This window comes from Heteronotia binoei, chromosome 3, assembly GCF_032191835.1.
Source record: "Heteronotia binoei isolate CCM8104 ecotype False Entrance Well chromosome 3, APGP_CSIRO_Hbin_v1, whole genome shotgun sequence".
Taxonomy (NCBI): domain Eukaryota; kingdom Metazoa; phylum Chordata; class Lepidosauria; order Squamata; family Gekkonidae; genus Heteronotia; species Heteronotia binoei.
This window is the reverse complement of record NC_083225.1, coordinates 16,687,939-16,694,224: the sequence shown is the minus strand read 5'-3', so window position 1 is coordinate 16,694,224 and position 6,286 is coordinate 16,687,939.

Here is a 6,286-nt window from a genome sequence, read left to right as displayed (position 1 = left end):
CCACCAGGGAAGAGAAAATGGGGGTATAAAAACCAACTCTCCTCTTCCTCCCTCCAGTGAAGACTTTTTTTTGTTTTGTCTGGCATACCCCCAATAACCGTTACTGGCTCTCCTACTAGTAATATTAACACCTATAGTTCAACCCTTAACTGTTCATTCCTTGAACAGCAATCAAGTCTTTGTGGGCAAGCACAGCAGCGTAGCCCTGGGAAACATGTTTTTTTTTTCAATATGAAGCACACCTAGACACCAGTCCAGTGCGTGTGTGTTCTCGACACCATACCTCACCCACCCACTTGGCCTCCTTCCATGTGAAACGCTGGTCATTTCGTTGCTGTTTCCAAGGTCCTCTACCTTCGAAACTGGCAATCGTATAACCTGCTCTAAAATGGCTTTCTTCTTCTCCTCCCATTTATGTTGTGTGTTTTTGTATTGTGTGTATTTTGCCCTTTTATACTTATTACATTAGAACTGTAACCAGTTCAACATCAGACTGGTTTATTTCAAGAGTTCTCTAAGGGAAAGAGCCCAGTGTACATTGGTGGAAATCCCAGTTACCCGCCTCTCACTCTGTCTCCATAAAGATGATTTCTTTCCCCTTTTGTCAATACATGCCTCTGTATCTACTGACTCAACATTCAATTTATGCATTTGATGAAGCAGGCCACCTACCTGGCCTACTTGGTAGTGCTGACCCAGTGTCTACGTCATTCTTAGGACCAGCATCAGCATACCCTGAGGTGGGGCAGTTGCCAGGGCCAAGGACTTCTGGTGGTGTCTGCCATCAGCATAGGACGGTGGCTCAGGGGCAGAGCATCTGTTTGGGAAGCAGAAGGTCCCAGGTTCAATCCCCAGCATCTCCAAAAAAGGGTCCAGGCAAATAGGTGTGAAAACCCTCAGCTTGAGACCCTGGAGAGCCACTAAAGGGGAGGGAAGGTGGCTCAGGGGCAGAGCATCTGCTTGAGAAGCAGAAGGTCCCAGGTTCAATCCCCAGCATCTCCAAAAAAGGTTCCAGGCAGATAGGTGTGAAAACCCTCAGCTTGAGACCCTGGAGAGCCACTAAAGGGGAGGGAAGGTGGTTCAGGGGCAGAGCATCTGCTTGGGAAGCAGAAGGTCCCAGGTTGACTCCCCAGCATCTCCAAAACAGGGTCCAGGCAAATAGGTGTGAAAAACCTCAGCTTGAGACCGTGGAGAGCCGCTGCCGGTCTGAGAAGACAATATTGACTTTGATGGACCAAGGGTCTGATTCAGTAGAAGGCAGCTTCATAGGTTCATATGTCACTGACCCCCATCCACCCATCTACCTCCCCTGTCTGCCAAGTCATTGTAGAAGGATATGTGAGTGGCACACAGCAATGGTACTCATTCTGGCAATTCCAACAGCACTCCCAGCTCCATATACTGGCCATTGCTGTTGGGGACAGGGTGTGCAGGTGGAACGAACAACTGAGCACAGTGGTGGGAGAGCTTGCAAGCAGAAGGACACATGGACAGGTGGGGATGGAGAGGAAGGTGGGGGGCTGGTGTTAGGCAGTCAGGGGTCCCTGGATGCTGTCGGTCCAGGGCCTCCCAGAACCACCCTTGATTTGGAGAATTTCTGCTAGCAAAATGCACAGAAGCGAGAACTTTAAGGGTAAAAATCATTTCAGGTTTCACGGCAAACCACCTTGAGCAGATTGGATGCAGCGAAATACCAATGTGTAAATAAGTAAAATAAATAAGAGGTGGCGACAGGCCAGGCTTGGCTTGGTCCTAACTATGGTAGATTTCATTCCAGCATTCTGCAGAACCCTGGGGGAGAAGATGATTAATACTTGTAGATGGGCTGCAGTCAGGCGAAAAGAGGAACTCCTGTGCACCGGAGTGAATGGACAGGAACTTTAAAAGTGATTGAGCTCCCTACATCAAAGGCCCCTCCAATTGCAGAAGCCGTGTGGATATTTCAAGCGGTAACATTGTGCAAGCAAGCAAATGTTTGGATTCAACTCAGATGACTCTCTCCCCCCCCCCCGCCACCCTCCAGTTAAGTGGGTCTTTCTTTCTTTCTTTCTTTCTTTCTTTCTTTTCTTTCTTTCTTTCTTTCTTTCTTTCTTTCTTTCTTTCTTTCTTTCTTTCTTTCTTTCTTTCTTTCTTTCTTTCTCCCCCCACCCTCCAGTTAAGTGGGTCTTTCTTTCTTTCTTTCTTTCTTTCTTTCTTTCTTTCTTTCTTTCTTTCTTTCTTTCTTTCTTTCTTTCTTTCTTTCTTTCTTTCTTTCTTTCTTTCTTTCTTTCTTTCTTTCTTTCTCCCCCCACCCTCCAGTTAAGTGGGTCTTTCTTTCTTTCTTTCTTTCTTTCTTTCTTTCTTTCTTTCTTTCTTTCTTTCTTTCTTTCTTTCTTTCTTTCTTTCTTTCTTTCTTTCTTTCTTTCTTTCTTTCTTTCTTTCTTTCTCCCCCCACCCTCCAGTTAAGTGGGTCTTTCTTTCTTTCTTTCTTTCTTTCTTTCTTTCTTTCTTTCTTTCTTTCTTTCTTTCTTTCTTTCTTTCTTTCTTTCTTTCTTTCTTTCTTTCTTTCTTTCTTTCGGTAAATTGTATCACGTAAGAGCGCAGATGCTTGTTTCTTGCAAAGCTGATGAAGTGGGAAAGGTGACGGGACGGAGACCTGATGGAAAAGCAAGACCGTTGCCTTCCATTACGCGGCTTCCAAATGCTTTGGTGGGTGGCCCAGCGCTGTGTATGGACTGAACCAAAACTACTTGTGACAAGAGGCTGAGGACGTGATGTAGGATACCTCTCTCCAAACAGGCTGAAAGAGTACAGAGGAGGTCTGTACCACTTTCTGAATTTCCAGTTGCTCTTTTGGCCTGCCTTCTGCATAAGAACCTTCTTTTTCACCATTTTGCATTAGATGATGGTTGCCAGATGTCCTCTTTCTAGAAGACATGTCTTCTCTATTTTTTTGGTGTGCATCCTCTTTTGGGTTCTTTAAAAAAAAACTGATGAAAACATCCTCTTTTCAGGTTGGGAGATTAGGGATATTGCTGGCTATTAGCAATCTAAGAGAAGGAGTCTCACAGCTGAAATAGGAGCTTAAAATGAGATTTGTCATAATGATCACGTGTTTGAAGTAGTCAGCTGGGAAATATGTCCTCTTTTTTGCTTTTCAAAGTATGGTAACCCTGTGTTAGATGCTTTTAATTTTTAATATTGAAGAAAATTATGTTTACATTTATGCAGTGTCAGATTAGTCAGAAATATGGAAGGGAAGGGAAGATCCCCTGTGCAAGCACCATTCGTTGCTTTCACAACGTTTTCACGGCAGACATTTTTACGGGGTGGTTTGTCATTGCCTTCCACAGTCATCTACATTTCCCCCCCAGCAAGCTAGGTACTCATTTTACCGACCTCGGAAGGTTGGAAGGCTGAGTCAACCTCAAGCCAGCTACCTGAACCAACTTCCACTGGAATTGAACTAAGGTCGTGAGCAGAGGGCTCTGACTGCAGTACTGCAGCTTTACCATATGAGATAGCCATAAATTTGTCTGCCCATCTCTCCCTTTATCCCTCCATCCCTCATCCCTCCATTTGTCTACCCATCCACCTCTACCTTCTTGTCTGCCTGCCTGCCAGTAATATGAACTACTAATTACCAAACACGTACAGTTGACACTTGGTGGTGGCTACAGAATTTTGGAATGGGCTACCATGGCAAACAAACCATGGAACGGGCTACCATGGCAAACGGGTCCAGAGGAGGGCGACGAAGATGGTGAGGGGTCTGGAGACCAAGTCCTGTGAGGAAAGGTTGAAAGAGCTGGGCATGTTTAGCCTGGAGAGGAGGCGGCTGAGAGGTGATATGATCACCATCTTCAAGTACTTGAAGGGCTGTCATCTAGAGGATGGTGTGCAATCGTTTTCTGTGGCCCTGGAAGGTAGGACCAGAACCAATGGGTTGAAATTAAATCAAAAGAGTTTCCAGCTCAACATTAGGAAGAACTTCCTGATCGTTAGCGTGATTCCTCAGTGGGACAGGCTTCCTCCTTGGGAGATGGTGGGCTCTCCTTCCTTGGAGGTTTTTAAACAGAGGCTAGATGGCCATCTGACAGCAATGAATATCCTGTGAATTTTGGGGGAGGTGTTTGTGAGTTTTCTGCATTTTGCAGGGGGTTGGACCAGATGACCCTGGAGGTCCCTTCCAACTCTATGTTTCTATGCTTAAGACAGCCCAGGGCTCTTTCTTTTTTGAGCTGGAACGCACAGGAACACAGTTTCAGCTGACTTGACATCAGAGGGTGTGTCCTAATATGCAAACGAATTCTTGCCTGCCTTGTCCTACAAAACTCCCCTGTGTGAAACAATGGTGGCATCAGGGGGTGTGGCCTAATATGCAAATGAGTTCCTGCTGGGCTTTTTTCTACCAACAGAAAGCCTTCAGGAGGGAGAAATGTGCATGTCCCAGTCCCTCAGGTTTGCTCCGCTCGTGATGCTTTGGAGCCTCTGAAAGCACTCAAATTTGATTTTAAGTATGTAGACCTTTGATATGAGGGCAGGGAAGTTATACCGAGGAACAAACGGAAGCAATATCTTGACCAGATAGGGAAATACATTTTTGACAGCGTTGGCATGCCTAGAGAGTACCTAATGGGATTTGAGCAATGCAAGCCAATGGCATTGTTCAACTGATGTAGAACATTTTTGGAAGAGATAATAAATACAAATCTAGGGCATTTTTTAACCCACTTGGGTTATGCACAGATTCCATTTAAACGTATGTTACTCTTGTTCAATTCATATCCATAGAAACCTAGAGCTGGAAGGGATCTCAAGGACCACCTAGTCTAACGCACAGCACAACGCAGGAAATTCGCAGCTACCCCCCCCCCCCCCTCACTCCCCCTGTTGTGACCCCTGCTTCATGCCCAGTGGAAGGCAGAAAACCTCTAGGATCCCTATGTCAATCTGGCCATTCTCAAAGTGGCAATAGAGGAAGAGAGAAGAGATTGGATTTATACTCCACCCTTCACTACCCAAAGGGAGTCTCAGAGCGGCTTACAATCTCCTTTCCCTTCCCCACAAGATACATTCTGTGAGGTGGGTGGGGCTGAGAGAGCTTTCCCAGAACTGCTCTTGAGCAGAATAGCTCTGTGAGAACTTGTGACTGACTGAAGGTCACGTCAGCAAGTGCATGTGGAGAAGCAGGGAATCAAACTCTGTTCTTTAGGATTTGTAGAATCTTTCGGGCTCAAGTGCCATGTTCTACTGGAGAAAGTTTTTCTTCCAGACGTTTCGTTCTCAGCTGCGGAGAACATCCCGAGGATGTTCTCCGCAGCTGAAAACGAAACGTCTGGAAGAAAAACTTTCTCCAGTAGAATACGGCACTTGAGCCCGAAAGATTCTACAAACCCTAATGATGTTACCAGCCATGAAAACCTGAAATCTTTGAAAACTCTGTTCTCCCAGATAAGAGTCCGCACACTTAACCAGTACACCAAACAGTACTCTCTGCATACAAGAAAGGGCCATGAGAACTGAGCACTGGCTCATCTCATCCTCTCCCTCCCTTTCACAATCTGCCTAAATTCCCAGAATCAGCATTGCTGCCAAATGGCCATTTAGTCTTGGCTTAAAAACCTACAGAGAAGAAGAGTCCATTGCAACGGGACCTGTGCATAACTTCTCGGTGGACTGTGTCCAGTCTTTGTAAATGCTACCTCTCTCAAAGCGCTACATCGTGTGGACTTACTGATTTGTATTTCCAAGAGCCGCTTGGGAAAGTACAGTTACAAGAGCCGCTGAAAAGAAAGCAACTCCTGTTAAAGCTTTCCGTGGTGCTTGTGCTCCTCTTAGGGTTGCAAAGTCCAATTTAAGAATTATTTGGAGACTCTGGGGGTGGAGCCAGGAGACATTAGGGGTGGAGCCAAGATCAAGGCCGTGACAAGCATCATTGAACTCCAAAGGGAGTTCTGACCATCGCATTTCAAGGGACGACACACCTTTTCAATGCCTTCCTTCCATAGGAAATAATGAAGGATAGGGGCACCTTCTTGGGCGGCTCATAGAATTGGACCCCCTGGTCCAATCTTTTTGAAACTTGGGGGATATTTTGGGGAGAGGCACTAGATGCTGTACTGAAAATTTGGTGCCTCTACCTCAAAAAAACAGCCCGCCCCCAGAGCCCCAGATACCCACAGATCAATTCTCCATGATTTTCTATAGGAATAAATCTCCATAGGGAATAACAGAGTGCCCAGCAGACATTTTCCTCCCCACTCCGCTTTCTGACGACCCTGAAGTGGGGGGAGGGCCTCCAAAC